Below are 19,567 nucleotides of genomic sequence, written 5' to 3' on the forward strand. Positions count from 1 at the left end.
CATCTTATAACTGAGGGTTTGTACCCTTTGGCCAACAACTACTACTTTCCCCTCCTCCTAGTCCCTGGCCACCACCACTCTACACTCTGTTTCTATGAGTTCAATTTTTTTAAAATTAAATTTTATTGGAGTATAGTTGCTTTACAATGTTGTGTTATTAGTTTCTGCTGTACAGCAAAGTGAAGCAGCTATATGTATACATATATCCCCTCTTTTTTTGATTTCCTTCCCATTTAGGTCACCAGAGAGCATTGAGTAGAGTTCCCCGTGCTATACAGTAGGTTCTATTTCATACATAGTAGTGTATATATGTCAATCCCGATCTCCCAATTCATCCCACCCACCCTTCCCCACCTTGGTATCCATACATTTGTTCTGTGAGTTCAATTTTTTTTAAGTGTCCACATATGAGTGAGATCATACAGTAGTACATTGTATTTATCTTGACATCCTCAGGCTTTGAAGGTTCTGGACTTTTTATTTTTGGGAAGGGAAGCAACTTCTGAGGAAAACAATTAGGTTGGTGTTTACCTGCGTGTTTGATTTGAGTAGCATGGGACCCCACCGTCCCATGCATCTGTTGATCCCTTGCTCCTTGTAGAAACCTTGTCTTGGCCCAAATGTCAGAGCCAGAGTCCTCAATCTGGTTCTGCACTCTGGGGTGGGGAAGAGAGTGTAGTGATTGCCAAGTGAACCAAAGATGACCATAAGGTAAGCAGGTGACTGGTAAACTCTGCCCATCATAAGGCTATCCTGACAAATGTTATTTTGCAAGGGTACATATGAGGCTCCCCAGTGACTAGATGAACAAGATCACTATTTCTGCAAACCTGTCCTCTGATAAGCACACACTCCCGCCGGATGGTGCCAGAACACGGTAGTTTGAGTGTTTTAGTTACTGGTTCTTGCCCCTCCTGTTGTGCCTGGTAACTAAGATGCTGTCAAGAAAATACAGCAGGGCTTGTATGAGCTTAAAAAGAGCATTTCAAAATATTGCATTAGCATTAGCCTTTTGTCCCTTCAGTCTGTTTTTCCTAGAACAAATGTAATCTTAGTTGCTACAAATTCTGTTTAAAATAGCTCTTCTGATGAGTCACCTAAAGTTAAGCTGCAGATATGGTATTGTTTTAGCCATGTCAAGCTTGAAATATTAGCCAAGTCCTGGTAACGACTCACTGGGGGGAGCTGGTGACATGCTCTCACATGTGTTTTGGGGAAGATCCTAAAATGTCCAGAGAGACAGACATGCCTCGGATGAGTCGGTCAGTGTTATGCATCTCAGAACAGGCTGTAACAGCGTCAAAATGTAAGGAATGGTCTCTGCAGGCTCAGAAGCTCCTCACGGCCTAAGACACGTGAAAATTCTGCCTATCATACACCAGCCCTGCCCCAGCAAGTGGACAGAAACTTGGGGAAGTCTCCAAGGGGCCATGCAGAGGGGTCAGAGGACCTTGCAGATGCTCTGAGGAAGAAATAAAAGCTTTAAACAGAACATCATGCCACGACTTTAAAGGTCATTATCTAGTTTGCACTTACATCAGACTCTAAATATTGTCAGAAAGTGGATAATTTGCCAGGACCATGAACAGTAAAATCGCTCAAAATAGACCACAGAAATCTTCAAGGCCAGTATGGCTGTGGCAGGCTGTGATGCTCAAACCTGATGCTGCCTCGTGAGAGACCTCAACTGGGAGGAGAGACAGCAGCTGCTTAAAGGAACATTTACACTCACTGACACTCAAAAATTGCAAAAACTTTTCGGGCCATGTGAGTGCATGAGACATTGTCTCTCCCTTTCCAAATGGAAGTGGTGTGGGACTGGAGACTCGTACTCCTTAAGTGAAGTCCTTTGTCAGAAACCAGCTGTACTATGGCCTCTAAGTGTTCTGCCCTTCTCCCTTCCTATGGTATAGCTTGGTGCCTAGTTAGCACTGAGCAGTAGCTAGCAGCTTTACCGTCCTGCTGTCCCCACCCTCTGTTGGCCAAAGCCAGGTCACCTCCTGCCAGGCAGCTGCTGGGTGAAAGTCCAGAACAGTTCTCCTGAATAAACAAGTCAAAGAAAGGCAATTCCCAGCAGTGGATGGGGCTGTGCTCCAGAAGCCTATTTGTAAATCTGTCCTTTGGAACTTGGAAGACATCCCCCAGGAGGAGCAATGTTATGCATTGTGGCTAGGTTTGCAGGCTAGCCCGCAGCGTGGATTTCACTCAGATCAGACTTGGGAAGCAGTGCTCTAGAACTCACCTTCATGGGTAATAGATCTGTGGTCTCTTCGCTTTAGTTTACAGACATTTGCTGGGCTACGTATGGTATCAGCTCATGTGGGATTCCAAGCTGCCTCAGATTTGGGGGGGTGGGTTGATTCAGTGGTTCGCAGGTGCCAAAACGGTGGCTGAGATTCTCCCAGCTTCATGAACCCCCAGCTGCCCTTTCCCACCCACACACTTCAGGCTGAAGGTGAAGAGAAGACTATTCTGGCTTTTCTTTTTTTATTTATTTTTGGCTGTGTTGGGTCTTCGTTGCTGTGCGCAGGCTTTCTCTAGTTGTGGCAAGCAGGGGCTACTCTTCATTGCGGTGCACGGGCTTCTCACTGCGGTGGCTTCTCTTGTTGCGGTGCATGGGCTCTAGGCATGTGGGCTTCAGTAGTTGTGGCACACGGGCTCAGTAGTTGTGGCTCGTGGGCTCTAGAGTGCAGGCTCAGTAGTTGTGGCTCACGGGCTTAGTTGCTCTGCGGCCTGTGGAATTTTCCCGGACCGGGGCTCGACCCTGTGTCCCCTGCATTGGCAGGCGGATTCTTAACCACTGCACCACCAGGGAAGCCCTTATTCCGGCTTTTCTTAATTTGGTTCTCAGGGTATCCTGGTGTTGGTCCAGACAGCCTGTGTGAGAATCCTGCCTTCTCCACTTACACAAGTTGCATAGCCTCTCTGAGCTACAGTTTCTCATCAGCAAAATTGCAGTAATGTATTCCTAAGAGAGCCATGGGGTTGCCTCCCTGACATCTGTTCTCCTTCTCTTGGCAACTACCATGACTTTTGTTAGGATATTCACATCTCTCCCCAGGAGCAGACCCCTCTGCTCCCGAAGCCTCAGCCTAGTGCAATTCCATTTCCAGGTCATTATTATAGACCCAGTGCTGGCCTCATTCAGGCCAATGAGCTTGCTGAAGTTTACCGGTTACTCCCAGAAAAAAAAATGTTCCCTCTCTCCTGCTAGATAAGGATGGGGGTTATATGTGGTCCCACTCTGAGACTGCAACATGGGTCAGCTCTAGTTGGTAGCTCTCACTGTGCGTGGCAGAGTGGAGAGATGGAAAGCAGAGGACGCCTTGATGAAGTTGCTGGACTCCTAAATCGACCCATCCTGAAGCCTGTTCTACTTCTGTTGTTTCAAGTGTGTGAACCAATACTCCCCTTTACTTTGTGCCATTTTGAGTTGAGCTTTCTGTTCTTGTAATGGAAGACATTTTTTTAAAAAAATTAATTAATTTATTTATTTATTTTTGGCTGTGTTGGGTCTTCGTTTCTGTGCAAGGGCTTTCTCCAGTTGCGGCGAGCGGGGGCCACTCTTCATCGCGGTGCGCGGGCCTGTCACTGTCGCGGCCTCTCCTGTTGCGGAGCACAGGCTCCAGACGCACAGGCTCAGTAGTTGTGGCTCACGGGCCTAGTTGCTCCGCGGCATGTGGGATCTTCCCGGACCGGGGAACGAACCCGTGTCCCCTGCATTGGCAGGCGGATTCCTAACCACTGTGCCACCAGGGAAGCCCTGGAAGACATCTTTAACTGATACATCACAGCACAGGATTTATCATGAGTATTAAATTGGATAACGCATTCACAGTATTTAGCACAGAGCCTAACTTATAAAAATGACTTCCACCCTTCCAGACCAAGGGCATTAATGGGACAGACCACCATTTCTCAAGTCTTTGTTGGGGCTAGGGAAGAAGAGGGTCTGACTCAGCAGATCCCAACTAGACCTTAGCCTGTTTAGAGGTTTGGGCATCTTGCCTGGGCTGAGAGGTGGCCTTGCTGGACTGGTTCTAGTTTTAGGATCAACCTCTTTGGAGGGAGTGGGCTTTATAAGCCTGGGGTTCCCCTAGACCCTGGGCAGGTATATGTGTTGAAGAGGGTTGGGGGAAAAAGAAGGAAGAAAGGAGAGAACCATGATTTGCTAGAGAAATAACAGAAGGACCTATCTTTGGGATCAGGGTTAATCTCTTCCCTTCTTTCTTTCCTCATTTCCCTCCTCACTTTTCCTTACTCTCAGTTCTCACCAGGCCTGAGGAATAAGGGGACCTCAGAGTTGGGAGGGATTCCTGATGAGGGAGGGGACGTCTTTACTGGAGGGGGACAGGAGAACTTCTCCTATCTCACTCTAGTGACTTATTTAAGTGTAGCAGGGATCTCAGTTTGCAGACTAAAAGGTGGATTTAGACTCCTATAGGAGGTTGGCAAGGCTGGTGTCTTGGAGTCCTGGCACGAAAGATAAGGATGTAGGCAAGACAGCCCGGTTCACGGACAAAGGGTTGTGTTGTGACTGTGGTAGGAGGGCTGTAAGTCAGATTTCTGGTCATTTCATCACCCCTAGATTTAGGCCTGCGTCCCTAGTGAGAGGAGACTGCAATAAAAGAATAAGTTGACACAAAGCTGGCAGGACTGAAAGCTCTGTAAGGGACCTTGTTCACGTGACATCACTGCTTTGCAATCTTTCTGCATACGAAGGGTAGAGCTCGTTTGTCCCAATTTAGCACACTGCTTTTGGAATATGCTAGAACACAGGATGGAGAAGGAGTGTAAGAAAACATTTCTTCATAAAAATGGGTTAAGGGTGCCATATTCCAACAGTGAAATGGATGCCTAGAAGTGAAAATAGAACTCCTACGAAATCCGACTAGAACAGGACTGACCTGCCAGCCTCTTATCTGGACATGAGATTTATGATTGTGGTCAAGAATTGCCCTCGCCTTTGTTTTTATCAGCCACATTCCATTAATGCCTCATAATGAAGCTGTGGTCAATAAAAAACCCAGTTGCTTTTTACATGAACTGCTGCCAAGCCAGGAATCCCCATGAATTTGTACGGTCAATTTTTTTTTTTAAACAAAATACACAGCTGAATAATGATCCTTGCTGAATTTCGTGCTGTGCAGATTATTTTGCATCTTGCTTCTTTCATCTCTTAGCTATGACTCTAAACTTTGTGCTTATCTTCTTCATTCAATTCATATATAAAAATGCTGACTAAGGCAGGGTAAAAGAAGGATGACTCTGATGGAAAAGTTCCTGCTGATGAACACCAGTTATTTATCAATCCTCTGTGGATATGGCTATTTAGTAAGCTGCAAAACCATGTCACAATGCTTTTATACCACTCACCTTCCCAACCTTATCTATCAGTGAATCGTGAGATGTTTTGTCTAAGGCTTCACTGAAATCAAGTTACATTGCCTCTGGCATTTTGACCCCTAGCAGTCTGGCACTTACCCAATATCTTGCATGTCGTGGTAGGCTCTCATAAATGTTTGTTGAATTAAATTGGATTCCCTGAATCATCTGCTTAATAACCATATATTTAAAAAAAAAAAGGAAATGAGACATGATTAATTGATGAGATACTTGGTTTCCTAGTGCTCTTTACATTCCTTTTCATTGTTTTAAATCAAAATGTAAGTGTCACACATTACAGAAAAATAAAATGTAGACTATGACTGACAATAACCATTGTGCCATTTATTACCATTATCCATATCCATTATTATAATTTTTTACTTTTAAAAAACAATCATAAAAACATCATTTTTCATTTAATCTATTATAGCTACTTTTCTGTTACTGAGTAGAACTCGTTTGTATGGATCGCATTCTTTTCGAAGTGTTTAATAAATTGTCTGTTTAAATGCTTCAGGTTCTGACATCACAATCATTTGTCTTTAAACTATGGGGCTAATTAATTCTTCCTAAAGTATATTCAGCATCTACCATATGCCAGATCTTGGCTCAGAATGACAAGGAACTAAAGAGAAAAAAATGGGCAAGGTCCTGGCTGGTCAGATGCTTGGAATCTGATAGGGGTCATAAAATAAGCGCATAATGATGGAACAAGGGCCCATGTGTTAAGGGCTGCAGAGGAGTGTGCCACATGCTCAGCTTGAGTTTTTCTGCTGCTCTTAGGACAGCTAAAGCTGATGGGCTCTCTGCCTTCAGAGAGCTCCTGCACAGGCAGCTGTGCTAAAAGAGGTACTTGATCTGGGTGAGGGTCCCATGCTGCTTCCCTCTATCTGTTGGTTATCAGATTGACACAGGGTCCTGATCACAGAGACTACAGCAGAGAGAGGAAGAGGAAGAAGCCAGGAAAGCAGAAGCCGGTTGTGGTAAGTAGACGCTCAAGGTGACCTCCCTGAACTTCAACTCTGGCATTCACACCTTTGTATATTCCCCTCTTCTTTTTTTTAAAAATTTATTTTATTTTTGGCTGCGTTGGGTCTTTGGCTTTCTCTAGTTGCGGTGAGCGGGGGCTACTCTTTGTTGCGGTGCGCAGGCTTCTCATCGCGTGGCTTCTCCTGTTGCGGAGCACGGGCTCTAGGCACGCGGGCTCAGTAGTTGTGGCTCACGGGTTTAGTTGCTCCGCGGCATGTGGGATCTTCCCAGACCAGGGCTCGAACCCGTGTCCCCTGCATTGGCAGGCGGATTCTTAACCACTGCGCCGCCAGGGATGTCCCTATTCCCCTCTTCTTGAGTGCGGATGTGGCCTGTGACTTCTTTCTAACCAATAGAGTACATTAAAGGTGATGGAATGTGCATGATTATTGATTTGGTTACATATATAATCTTAGTGCCATTTTGCTGAATGGCTCTTTTAGCTTTGTGGAAGTAAATAGCCATGTGGGGAAACCCCAAGTGCCAACGACCTGTGAGCAGACTCTAAGAGCTGAGGGTGGCCACTGGCTGACAGTCACCATGAAAATGAAGACCTGAATGCTACACCCCCAGGGAACTGAATTCTGCCACCTGAGTTCTGAGTGAACTTGGAGCAGACTTTTCTCTAGGCTGGCCTTAGAAGAGAACATAGCCCTGGCTGATACCTGATGGCAGCCTTCTGAGACCCTAAGCAGAGGGTTCAGTTAAGTAATGGCTGGACTCTTGAACCATAGAAACTACGAGATAATAAATGTGTCATAGTAAGCAGTTGAATTTGTGGAAGTGTCATTAAGCAGCAATAGGTGACTAATATACCACTGGTTGGTTCTCTTTTGCCTTCCATAAGAACTGCAGGTTGAAGAAGAGCCAGAGGGAAGAGGTTGGAAGGGAAACTCAGCAACTTTATGAAGAGAAGGTAGTGACTAGAGAATGGGCTTTTGCTGTGAAGCTCTGCCATGTTTATTCACTCATTCATTCACTTATCCATTCATGTGTTAAAGGATGTTAAATTGGAAGTATGGACAGACACATCAAGATATATGTATCAGTCAGGTTTCAGGGAAGAATATTGCTATAGACTGAATTGTGTCCCCCTAAAATTCATAACTGAAGCTCTAAACTCCAGTACCTCAGGGTGTGATTGTATTTGGAGAGAGGGACTTTAAAGAGATAATTGAGTTAAATAATGAGGCCATTAGGATGAGCCCCAATCAAATCTAACTGGTGTCCTAATAAGAAGAGGAGATTAGGATACACAGAGAGACATCAGAGACGTGTATCCACAGAGTGGTAACGATGTGAAGAGACAGCAAGAGAGCGGCCTTATGTAAGCCAAGGAGAGAGGCCGCAGGAAAATCAGCCCTGCCGACACTTTGATCTTGGACTTCTAGCCTCCAGAACTGTGAGAAAACAAATTTCTGTTGTTTTATCCACTCAGTCTGTGGTATTTTGTTATGGCCGCCCAAGCAGACTAATACTGATATAGAAACCACTCTAGATATTTTAAGCACAGAAGGATTTAATACAGATTTCAAAATCACTGGAAGAGCTGGAGTAGCTGGGGTTGGGGCTGCCACCAGAACTAATGTGTTCAAGAATGTACTGTTGGGGGCTTCCCTGGTGGCACAGTGGTTAAGAACCCACCTTCCAAGGCAGGGGACACGGGTTCGAGCCCTGGTCCAGGAAGATCCCACACGCAGCGGAGCAACTAAGCCCGTGTGCCACAACTACTGAGCCTGCACTCTAGAGCCTGCAAGCCACAGCTACTGAAGCCCACGCGCCTAGAGCCCATGCTCCATAACAAGAGAAGCCACCACAATGAGAAGCCCGCGCACAGCAGCGAAGAGTAGCCCCCGCTCACCGCAACTAGAGAAAGCCTGCGTGCAGCAACGAAGACCCAACACAGACAAAAAAAAAAAAAAAAAGACCAGTAGGATACTAGAAATGAAAAAAAGAATTATATTAAAAAAACCAAAACCCAAAGGGGTATAGCTCCAATATGAATTATTTGAGTGAAATTGTTTTACACATATAAATGGCATGCAATATTACCTTTTATGTAAATACTGAGGTAGGTACTGTTCCATCTATATTACCATATCTTATTGTTACCCTTGAACATTTTTATTCATCTTTAATGTAAATTTATGTTCAGCCTGATGAGTCCCTGATTATGACATCCAGTGAGCACAGGGTAATCTTTAATCTCAATAATTCCATTAATTCTAAGTCTTACCTTAGTTTCTTGGCCTGATTGACTTTCAGTGAATATATCACCATATTCATTCCACAGTGACTCCCAGTGATCCCCACTGTTGGTATACACGTCCTATCGTAATTACTAAATGGTTAGTAACTGGCTTCTTTTTTTTTAAATTAATTAATTAATTAATTTTTATTTATGGCTGTGTTGGGTCTTCGTTTCTGTGCAAGGGCTTTCTCTAGTTGCGGCGAGCGGGGGCCACTCTTCATCGCGGTGCACGGGCCTCTCACTGTCGCGGCCTCTCCTGTTGCGGAGCACAGGCTCCAGATGCGCAGGCTCAGCAGTTGTGGCTCACAGGCCTAGTTGCTCCGCAGCATGTGGGATCTTCCCAGACCAGGGCTCGAACCCTTGTCCCCTGCATTGGCAGGCAGATTCTCAACCACTGTGCCGCCAGGGAAGCCCCCAGTAACTGGCTTCTGACCAACAGATTACAATCAAAGTAAAATGGGATGTCACTTCTCAGTTTTATTTATTTTTATTTTATTTTTAAAAATTTGTTTTATTAAGGTATAGTTGATTTACAATGTTGTGTTAATTTCTGCTGTACAGCAAAGTGATTCAGTTATATATGTATATACGTATATATATATGTATATATATATATATATATATGTATATTCTTTTCCATATTCCTTTCCATTATGGTTTATTACAGGGTATTGAATATAGGTCCCTGTGCTATACAGTAAGACATTGCTGTTCACCTCAGTTTTAAATACAAAAGACCATTGTTTCCCCGTGACATTCTCTCTTGTGTTCCTGCCCTTTCTCTTTCCCCTTGTTTCTGTTCTCTTCCTCTGTGCTCTCTCTCTTTTATCCCTGAAACTGGGAAACAAGCACCAATGTTAAGAGCTACTCTATAGACAGGCTCACGTGAGGCTTCTTAACTGCATCTAGTATCCTGGCTGCAAGGGAGCTGTAGTTTTTAACTTTCCAGCCTCTGTAGCACAGGAAGGCACAAAGAAGGGTATGGGAAGGGATGCTGAAGCTTATAGACATATCCAGCGCCATATGCTAAACAGCAGAGCAAAGCAAGTGCCAAGACATTTGAAGTATAGGGTTGGCCAAAAAGTTTGTTTGGGTTTTTCCATACCATCTTACGGAAAAACCCGAATGAACTTTTTGGCCAACCCAATAGATCCCTGAAACTGATAACAGAATTAATTAAACTGCTCACTTACCTCAAAGATAGAAAAAGCATGGAAAAGAGAGGACTTGCAAAGAGGATTTCTTAGGAAAAGTTGTGCGGTTTTATCTCCGCCTATCCTAAGCAATAGGGCTGAGTGCTTCTCCTATTACTTCAGGTGAGTAAGAAGGTATTCATTAGGACCACTTCGGGAGTTTGATGTGGATCCCCTGAAATTTGGTCATGGGAGGGTTCCTACTGGACTTTTGTCGGACTTTTGCCTTGGAAAATGTAAAAGATAGGGATGGTTAGGTGAGCTGCTCAGACCTTGGGAGTGAAGGAGAGGTAGTTGATCTGGGCAGCTTGCTCTTCTAGAGTTTGCTGTGGCAGAAAATGTGTGAGTGTTTCAAGAGCTATGGAATGTCACAGGAGAAGTGAATTGGGAGAGTTGAGGGAAGCATTAGAGTTGAATCAGTGTAGAATTAGCTAAACTGAGGAGGGCAGAGTATAGCATTCCAGGGAGAGGGAACAGCATGTGCAAAGCCTTAGAGGCATTTTCAAAGGACCTGGAATGTCCGAGGAAAAGTTAAATGCTCAGTGCAGCTGTGGTATAATTTGGGGGTGCAGGGAGTACAAAAAATTAGCTTGGGAAAATGCCCTAAGTACATGTTGTACTTCCAAGCTTAGCCTTTGTCCTTAAGGAACTAGGCAATTACTGCAGAGGTTTTTTTCCTTTTAAATTGACACACTAATTTTTAGAACATTGCAGATGTGCAGAAAAACAGAGCAGATAGTACAGAGAGTTCCCACATAGCCCCACAGTTTCTTCTATTACTAACATCTTATAATATCATAGTGACATTTGTTACAATTGATGAATCTTATATTGACACATTATTATTAATAAAGTTCATAGTTTATTCAGGTTTCCTTACTTTTTACTTAATGTCCTTTTTCTGTTCCAGGATCCCATCCAGAACACCACATTACATTTAATTGTCATGCTTCCTTAGGCTCCTCTTGTCTGTGACAGTTTCTCAGGCTTTCTTCTTTTCGGTAACATTGACAATTTGAGGAGTATTGGTCAGGAATATTGTAGGATGCTTTTCAATTGGAATCTGACTGTTGTTTCTCTCATGATTACACTGGAATTCTGGGTACTATGGATTTTTCAGTATAATTTGACCTATGTTTTACAAGAGTGATTTGGGGCCAGTGTGAAGGGTGAGTTAGATGGAGTATATTAAGTTGGCGCCATTCCATTGGCAAGCCTTGCAATGGCTTACCATCACAATTATTATTATTTCAATTTTAATTTTTTAAATTAATGTACAGTTGATTTACAGTGTTGTGTTATTTTCAGGTGTACAGCAAAGTGATTCAGTTATATATTCTTTTACAGATTCTTTTCCATTATAGGTTATTATAAGATATTGAATATAGTTCCCTATGTTATACAGTAGGTCCTTGTTGCTTATTTTATATATAGTAGTATGTATCTGTTAGTCTCAAACTCCTAATTTATCCTCCCCCCCTTTCCCCTTAGGTAACCGTAAGTTTGTTTTCAATGTCTGTGAGTCTATTTCTGTTTTGTAAACGAGTTCATTTGTAACATTTTTTAAAGATTACACATGTAAGTGATATCATGCGATATTTGTCTTTGTCTGACTTACTTCACTTAGTATGATATTCTCTAGGTCCATCCATGTTGCTACAAATGGCATTATTTCATTCTTTTTTATGGCTGAGTAATATACCATCACAATTATTGAATTAGAAAATCTAGAGAAAGACAAATACTGTATGATTTCAATTATATGTGGAATCTGAAAAACGAAACAAATGAACAAACATAACAAAACAGAAGCAGAGTCACAGATTCAGAGAACAAACAGGTGGTTGCCAGATGGGAGGGGAGTGGAGGAAGGAAAGAAATAGACGGGGAAATTAAGAGATACAAACTTCTAGTTATAAAATAAATGAGTCATGGGGATAAAATGTGCAGTGTGGGGAATATAGTCAATAATAATACGATATCTTTGTATGGTGACAGACGGTAACTAGACTTATCACGGTGAACAGTTTGTAATGTACAGAAATATGGAGTCACTATGTCATGCACCAGTAACTAACATAGTGTTATAGGTCAATTATACTACAAAAACAAACAAACAAAACTCATAGAAAAAGAGATCAGATTCATGGTTACCAGAGGTGGGGGGGATGGGGGAGGGGGAATTGAATGAAGGTGGTCAAAAGTTACAAACCTCCAGTTATAAGATAAATAAATACTAAGGATGTATTGTACAACATGATAAATATGATTAACACAGCTGTATGTTACATCTGAAAGTTAAGAAAGTAAATCCTAAAAGTTCTCACCCCAAGGGAAAAATATTTTTTCTTTTTCTTTTCTTTTCATATGAAATGATAGATGTTTACTGAACTTGTTGTGGTAATCATTTCATGGTGTATGTACTTCAAATCTTTATGCTGTGCACCCTAAAACTTATACAATGCTGTATGTCAATTATATCTCAAAAAAACTGGAAGAAAAAAATCATACTCTTTAATATGACTTAACAGCCCTATGGGATCTGGACCCAGCCTGCCTTTCTGACCTCATCTCCGGACACTCTCCTCTTTGCTCTTAATGCTTCAACCCCACTGGCTTTTGTTTCCATTTCTTGAAGGTGCAAGGTTTGCTACCCTCAGGACATTTGAGTGATTTTTGCTATATAATCCAGGTAGAAGAGGAATTGGGCCTGAATTAGAGGAGAAGGGACAGGTCAGAGAGCATATATGTGGTGCAACTGAAAGGATTTAACTGATTGGATGTACGAAATAAAGAAAAGAGAGGATTTGGGCACAGTTCTGAGACTTTGTAGTCTGAACGATTTTATCACTAGACTTGCCCATTCACTGAGAAGGGGAATGCAGGAGCTTGGGCAGGGGGGGCATCATGAGATCACGATGACATACCAAGTTTGATTTGCTTGTGGGACATCAAGATGTTCTTGTCCAGCAGGCGATGGACATCATGAGTCTTGAGTTCAGGAGGGAGGTTGTGTGGAATAAGAGCAACTGCCAAACAAGAGATTATGGCGGGGGCGCTGATTATTAATTCAACTGGGATAAACCCAAGGGACATATCTGCAGTAATTCAAACCCTTGGCAGCAAATAGTTTAATGTGAACTTCAGGTCAGTAGAGAAATGAAATTTATTTTGGAGACTATCAGGCAAAAGGAGGCCAGGACTTTGGGGAGGATTTTGTGGTCATTCCACTCACCAGGCTTAGGCTAATGACTGCTTCTTTTCTACCGGAATGAGACTTTGGGACTTGAAAAGGCTGCTATATTAACTAATTAATATAGCCTCAGAAAAAGTAGCAGAGAGGTTTGGGGTTTAGACAGAGTTATATAAGCGGAAAATAGAGCGGTGGACAGGTCAGGTTATGATGAAAGTGCTCCCAGGTATGTCATTATGCCACTATATTTACTGTCTTTGTACTACTATATTTACATTTTATAAAAGTTACAAAAGTGGTACAGCCATGCTTTGCAGATGCTGTAGATTGGTTCACTTAATAACCATTGAAACCACTTTCTCCTTTCTTCTACTGTAGAGGCTGGAAAGCAAAATACATAAATTCCAAGATCTCATTAAAACTGGAGGTGGCCACGAAATACAATCTGGGTTCATGAGGAGTTCCCAGAAGTCCTTGCAGTGGGGTTCCATTTCTGAATAGAAAGGCAAAGATATGTGAGGAGAAGCTTTTTGCCCTTCTGACTTCTCGTAGCCTGGAGCTTAGATACAATGCCTGGAGACAGCAGCCCTTTTGTTACGAAGAGAATGAGAAGTGTAAACTGAGAATGGTGAAGCCTGATTTCATCATGACATCCTTTAGCAGCTGGGCTGGTTCTGGTCCACCCACTTCTGGATTTTGTGTTATGTGAAAAAAGTGCTGTTACTTCTTTACACCAGTAAACTGACTCTCAAACTTAGCTGCCCATTAGAATCACCTGTGGAGGCTTAACTCACCCAATGTTTACATGACCCTTTATAACACCAGTTGAATGGGAATTTCCGGTGATGGGACCTAAGATTCTGTAATATTTAAAATTCCCCAGGGGATTCCAATGTGTAGCCAAGTTTGAGAACCAGTGTTTTTTTAAGCCATTGTTTTTTGTTTTTGTTTTGTTGTTGTTATTCACAGGTGGATGCTATTGTTACAATACATGTGTCAAAACTATATTTAAATAATAGAAGCATATAAATTCCCCCATCTCCAATCAGCTCCATCGCTACTACTGTCCCTAGGGGAAACACAATCCTCATGGTGCTGTGCCACTTTCAAAATTTCCTGTCTGCATGTACCAATGTATATTAGTTTTTTATTATAAAAATCCTCTAGAGGCTGTTCAAGTGGGGCCTGAGAAGTGACATTGCCAGAGAGCCTGGGAAAATCAGGACAGTACTAATGTCAATTAACTTTCTATCTGCATAAACCATTAGAACATCTGCGGGATGTCAATATTTTAGCATCCAAACTACTTCCCCCTTCTAGAAAAACATATTTCATTGATACAGTCTAATCTTCTACTTCAGGTGTTTAAAAATTGCGTATAACTTTTCGACCATGATTAATCATTTAACTATGAGACATAGAAAATGTTGACCATGATGTCGCTGGGCATCAATGTAAGGCAATCCTTATGTTTTGTGTACTAAAACCGTCTTTGAGTTCTTGCCTCAAGTTTCAGTTGTGAGGGTCAGGTCTTTTGAAGAACCATCATCTTTTTTGGTTTATGTTTTTAAGGTGCAAATCACTTTGAGAACCAGGAGAGGTTGAAATTGGCACATGATAACATTTTCAGCAGTTCTGCTACAATTGATAGCATATCTAAAGAATGTATATAAAAATATTCCTCTGTTGAAAAGACCTAGCTTCAGAGTGAGGACTCCTGTGCCACAGAGTATTAAATGTTGAGACTTTACAATGTGACTTGTAAAATAAACAGTAATTTTTTTCTCACGGGAGGAGGCATTGCATTACAAGTTCTAGAATGAGAAAGCATGGGTTCAAATGCCAACTCTGCAGACTAGAAACAACAAGTTTCAGTGAGAATGTGGAGAAAAGGGAACCCTTGTGCACTGTTGGTGGGAATGTAAATTGGTGCAGCCTCTGTGGAACCAATTAAAAATAGAATACCATATGAGTTCCACTTCTGGGTACTTATCCAAAGGAATGAAAACAGTCCTTTGGATGGATGAATGGATAAAGAAAATGTAGGATATATGTACAATGGAATATTATTCACCAATAAGAAGGAATGAAATCTTGCCATTTGTGACAACATGGATGGATTTTGAAGGCATTATGCTTAGTGAAATAAGTCAGAGAAAAACAAATGCCACATATGCTTTTACTTATACATGGCATCCAAAAAAACCCACACCCTCATGAGTACAGAGGACAGATTAGTGGTTGCCAGAGGCAGGGTTGGTGTGAGCGAAATGGGCGAAGTGGGCTAAGGGGGTTAAAAAGTACAAACTTCCAGCTATAAAATAAATGTCATGGGGATGTAATGTACAGCATGATGACTATGGTTAATAATACTGTACAGTATATTTGAAAGTTGCTAAGAGAGTAGATCTTAAAAATTCTGATCACAAGAAAAAAAATTTTTGTAACTATGTATGGTGATGGATGTTAACTAGACTTATTGAGGAGATCATTTCACAATATATACAAATATCAAATCATTATGTTGTACACCTGAAATAAATATAATGTTATATGTCAATAATATCTTATGTGCCTTGGGGCATATTACTAAATCTCTATGCCTCAGTTTTCTCATCTATAAAATAGTGATATTATTGTGAGGATTAAAAGAGATAATAAATGTAAAACAATTAGAAATATGCCTAGTACATAGTAAATGTCCAATAAATATTAACTATTATGGTTAGCTGTGATACTCTGAACACTTAATCCTGAATACCTATGCTCGAAGGTGAATTCCCTTTCTGTGGAATTTTTTTCCCAGACCTTCAGTTGGCATGGATTCCTCCCCCCGACAATTTCTACTGAATTTCCCGTTGGGATTTCACCATTAATATTTCATTTTCCTCTTATGGTCTCACTCTACACATTCTTCCTGAGCTCTAGTTATCACCACATGCTGAATGGTTCCCATATTTGAGGCTCAGTCTAAATTTGTTTTGCATATGCTCCAGACTCCTATGGCCTTTCAGACATTACCACTTGGATGTTCCATAACATTTTATCCCCTAAACTGTATTCCCTATTGCAGAGAATGGCACCATAATTCTCACAAACCCTCCTAATTGGTGAATGTAATCCCCAACTCCTCCCTTTCACATCCGTCAAACAGTCTATCAACTGTGTCTCTAGTCAACCCACTTCTCTCCATCCTCCTTGCTACCTCCTAGTTTAGGCCATTGTCTTCTCTGGCAACTACTGCAGTAGCTTCCCATTCTCCTGTCTTCACTCTGTAGCTTTAATAATACCTCTAAAACATAAAACAGTCATGCTATCTCTCTGCTTAAAACTCTTCAATGACTCCCTATCATCCTCAGGATAAAATATAAACTCTTTAACAAAGCTTATAAGTTCTGTCATGATCTGGCCGTTGCTTGGCCTTCCAGCCTCGTCTCTCTTTTTTTTTTTGGCCACCGCTGGATCTTAGTTCCCCAGCCCGGGATTGAACCCACCCACTCAGCGGTGAAAGCACAGAGTCCTAACCACTGGACGGCCAGGGAATTCCCCCAGACTCATCTCTTGTCCTTCCCTCCTTTACGTTCTAAGGTCCAGACTTACTGAATGAGTCCACTGTGTTCGCTGTCATCTCAGGGCCTTGGCGTTTGCTGCCCCATCTACTAGTTTCTTCTCCTTGTCCCAGCCTTTGCCCTGACTCACTTTGTCTGCCTAACTCCTTCTGATCCGTCTCAGTTCAAGTATCGTGTCCTCTCAGAAAACGTCTCTTGACTCCCACACTCCACAAGGGCACCTCCTACTTGTTCTACAGAACTTGTTCTTATCATCGCACTTAACCACACTGCACTGTAATTATCTGTTTACTTATCTATAACACCTACTACAGGGAGACACAGATAAACCTTGATAAAGACAAGGTTTGTGTAATCAGTAACTACTGTGTAATCAGTACCTCTATCAGGCACTTCCTCTAAGTCTTCTGGGAACAGCATTTCTTTTCTGATAACTAATTCTCTCATAGTCTCTGCAGGGTTTGGTAGGTCTTTACAGGACTTAGATCAAAGGTGATTGCATGCCCCAAATGGGAGCAATCATGGTATAAAGACTGTGATAGGATAATGATAAAGCTTAATAGATGCTGCATTCAAATCTAGGCTGTTCACCTTAATAGCGTATGAACATCTTTGTGGTTTTATCTTTTCATCTGTAAATGTGTATAATAATACCAGCTTTATGACAGATGCATCTTGAAGAATGACAGTGAATTATTGTAAATCTAATCAGGTGTTGGTTACAGATGTAGTTTCATTGCTGGAAAAATTTAACACACTTAGTATGCAGCTGTTAATCTGAATGCTTTTTTCTTTATACTTGTTAAGAAAGCCCATCAGAAGCAGTTTGCCTTTAGTTGGCAGGACCAACAATATCTCTTCACTATCCTACTTCAGGGATGTATCAACTCTCCAGCCCTATGTCATAATTTTGTTCCAAGGAAACTTGATTGCCTTTCCATTCTGAATCATCCCGGTTCATCAGATGGATGACATCATGCTGATGCTATCCTGCTTCCTGGTAAGCAGGAAGTAGCAACTACTCTAGATACACTGGAAACACAGATTCAACCACAGGGTGGGAAATAAACACCACAAAAACCCAGGGGCTTGCCATCTTGGTAAAATTTCTAGAGGTCCAGTGATCTGGAGCACAGTGAGTTATCTTTACCAAAGTAAAGAAAAAGTTGCTGTATCTGGTCCCTTCCACCACTAAGGAAGAGGTACAATACCTCTTGGGTCTCTTTAGGTTTTGGAGGCAACATGTAACTCATTTGGACATGCAACTCTCACTAATTTACTGAGAAACTCAAAAAGCTGCCAATTTGGAGTGGGACCCCAAACAAGAGAAGACTCTGCCTCAGATCTAGACTGCCATGCAAACCACTCTACCACCTGGGCTGTATAACACAGCATCCAGTTGTGCTTGAAGTGCCTGTGGCAGGTAGGGACACTTTAGCAGTCTCTTGTAGGTGAATCATAGCCCAGACTATTAAGATTCTGGAGCAAAGCTTACCATTTTCTGAAGACAACTATTCTCTGGAGAAACAGTTTCTAGGTTGTAAGTGGGCCTTGGTAGAGACTGAATGCTTGACCACAAGTCAAGTTACCATGCAACCTAAGTTGCCCATCATGAACTGAATGTTGTCTGACCCTCCAGGCCGTAAAATTGGGCATTCACAGCAGCATTCCATCATTAAACAGAAATGGTATGTATGAGATCAGGCTCAAGCAAGTTCTGAAGGCACAAATAAGTTGTATAAGAAAATGGCACAGATGCCTATGGCCCGTGTTCTTATCACATTGCCTTTTCCCTCTCATCCCAAATCTGTGGCTTCTTGGGGAGTTTCCTATGACAAGTTGCCTGACAAGGAAAAATTCCAAGCCTGCTTTAAAGATGGGTCTGTACAATATGCTGGTGCTATCCAAAAGTGGATGGTTGCCACACTGTAGGCCTGCCATGATGGATGGCTTCCAAAGGTAGGAGTGAAGGAAAATTCTCCCAGTGGGCAAAAGTATGGATTTATATTGACTCCGGGGCTAATGGTTTGCTTAGATGGTCAAAACTTAGAAGGATCATGATTGGAGAATTGATGACAAGGTCTGAGAAAGAGGTCTGTGGCTAGAACTCTCTGAATATGAACATAGTGCTAAGATATTTTGTCCCATATGAATGCTTACCAAACAGAAACCTCATCAGAAGAGGATCTTAATAAGAAGGTGGATGAGATGACATGCCTGTGGACATCTGTTAGCTTCTTTCCTCAGCCACTCCTGTCTTAGTCCAGTGGAAACCAAACAAAGTGGTCCATGAAGGTTATTCATGGACTGAGCAACATGGATTTCCAATCACCACTGACGAACGTTCAACCTGCTAACAGCAGAGACCAACACTGAGCATTCATTATGGCACCATTCCCTGGGAGCACCAGCCACACGTGGTAGAAGGTTGATTACAAAATATCACTTCCATCATGGAAGGGACCGAACTTTGCTCTCAGTGAAACAGACACTTACTCTGGCTACAGATTTGCCTTCCCTATTCACAGTGTTTCTACCAAAACCACTATCCAGGGATTTATAGATTGTGTTATTCACATGGTATTTCACAAAGCATTGCTTCTGACCAGGGAACTCACTGCAAATGAAGTGTGGCAATGGGCTCACATTCATGGAATTCACTGGTCTTGCAACATTGCCCATCACCTTGAAGGAGCTGCCCTGATAAAGTGGTGGTATGATCTTTTGAAGGCTTAATTACAGTGCCAGCTGGGTGGAAACATCTTGCAGAGCTGGGGCAATGTCTTCCAGGATGTATATATGCTCTAAATTAGTGACCAATTTATGTTGCTATTTCTCCTATAGCCAGTTTTTATGGGTCCAGGAATCAAGCTGTGAAAGTGGGAGAGGTTCCTCTTACTATCATATTTAGTGGTCCACTAGTGAAATTTTTGCTTTCTATTTT

The 19,567-nt window shown here is 42.1% G+C and overlaps 2 long non-coding RNA genes across 3 annotated transcripts in view; one reads left to right on the top strand and one right to left on the bottom strand.

Moving 5' to 3' along the window:
• Positions 1–16,744, bottom strand: part of LOC309668397 — a 28,641-nt gene extending 11,897 nt beyond the window's left edge. The window contains exons 1-2 of one of the 2 annotated variants that reach the window (XR_014268206.1): positions 16,655–16,744; positions 532–5,553 (exon numbers count right to left, since the gene is read on the bottom strand). This is a non-coding gene — a long non-coding RNA (uncharacterized lncRNA). Of the gene's footprint in view, positions 1–531; positions 5,557–16,654 lie in introns of both variants that reach the window. The other variant, XR_014268207.1, reaches the window with a different exon arrangement.
• The window catches only part of LOC309668402, a 56,128-nt gene continuing 42,123 nt past the window's right edge, over positions 5,563–19,567 (top strand). Inside the window, exon 1 of the long non-coding RNA XR_014268211.1 lies at positions 5,563–6,371. This is a non-coding gene — a long non-coding RNA (uncharacterized lncRNA). The remainder of the gene's footprint in view (positions 6,372–19,567) is intronic.

Source organism: Balaenoptera physalus, assembly GCF_965194825.1.
Source record: "Balaenoptera physalus genome assembly, chromosome: 10".
NCBI classification, from domain to species: Eukaryota; Metazoa; Chordata; class Mammalia; order Artiodactyla; family Balaenopteridae; genus Balaenoptera; species Balaenoptera physalus.